Source organism: Nanorana parkeri, unplaced genomic scaffold (genome assembly GCF_000935625.1).
Source record: "Nanorana parkeri isolate BGI_ZX_2015 unplaced genomic scaffold, ASM93562v1 scaffold3365, whole genome shotgun sequence".
Classification (NCBI taxonomy): Eukaryota; Metazoa; Chordata; class Amphibia; order Anura; family Dicroglossidae; genus Nanorana; species Nanorana parkeri.
The window spans coordinates 7,099-8,095 of NW_017309633.1; the positions used below are offsets into that span (position 1 = coordinate 7,099).

Genomic DNA, 997 nt, shown 5'->3' on the forward strand with positions numbered 1-997 from the left:
CTGGCTGCGCTCAGCTCCGCGCCTCGCAGCTTCGCTTTGCTCCACGCTGCTTCTCGAGCAGTGTATCACAGGCTTAATTCTTACTGCTGGAATCCGCTGCTGATCCTAATAAGCCTGTGTGAATCAGGCCTAACAGAGGACACATAGCCTATTGGGGCAGTATGACAACGGGAAGGATATAATACAGAATACAAAGTAAGGAAAAGAAATATGTAGCATGTACTTACATTGCATGGCATCCACACTTGTTCCATCAAGAGGATTCACTAAACCTGGGTAATCTCTCCCAAATGACAAATGTTTGATATGATGGGTCATATTGATCTACAAAACAAACAAATGTCAATGTCTAGTCCTCAGATCACAGTAATAGAATTTTATAATAAAATTATAATACAAGTCACACTTACATTGTCGAGTCCAAAGCTCTGTAAGTCGTGGACTGTAGAAACAAGCAGACAGACCGTCAATAGACTAACATACAACAAAGGGAATGCATTGTCATATACACTTCAATGAAAGCAAAGGGAATGAACCTCGTCCCATGTAAGTGGTTAAATATCACAATAGCCATATGTCCTCCCAACTCTGAAGTTAAGATGTCTGTAATGGAAATTACATGAGACTGCAATGTTCCCTGCAGACTTTATACTAGGTGGGTAGATTGGTAGGTAGCCTAGCCATTGGGGAGCAGAGACAGGGATTCCAGTGGGAGCATCTCACCAATGGACAACTCAAGACTCAAGCAAGCTGGTAAACCTTGGCCAAAATCCTTTACCTACAACTGATAAATGGGCCGATACTTTGACGCCTCCTGTGATGTGCCCATGCTGAGCTAAGCAACAGGTTTACTCTAAAGTCCGGCACAAAGCCGCTTATATATCACTTTCCTTTCCTCACCTGCTGACGGATCAAAGACAATACTCAGTACTTCTAGGTAAGGCGGAACATGTGGCTCAGTATATGACAGCTCTGGTGACTGGCCAAGCACCAGCAC

The 997-nt window shown here is 43.7% G+C and overlaps 1 long non-coding RNA gene across 1 annotated transcript in view; it reads right to left on the minus strand.

Annotated features, from left to right (window-relative positions):
* Nucleotides 1-211: 211 nt before the first annotated feature.
* Nucleotides 212-997, minus strand: part of LOC108803072 — a 6,656-nt gene continuing 5,870 nt past the window's right edge. Inside the window, exons 2-3 of the long non-coding RNA XR_001942259.1 lie at nucleotides 411-442; nucleotides 212-324 (exon numbers count right to left, since the gene is read on the minus strand). This is a non-coding gene — a long non-coding RNA (uncharacterized LOC108803072). The remainder of the gene's footprint in view (nucleotides 325-410; nucleotides 443-997) is intronic.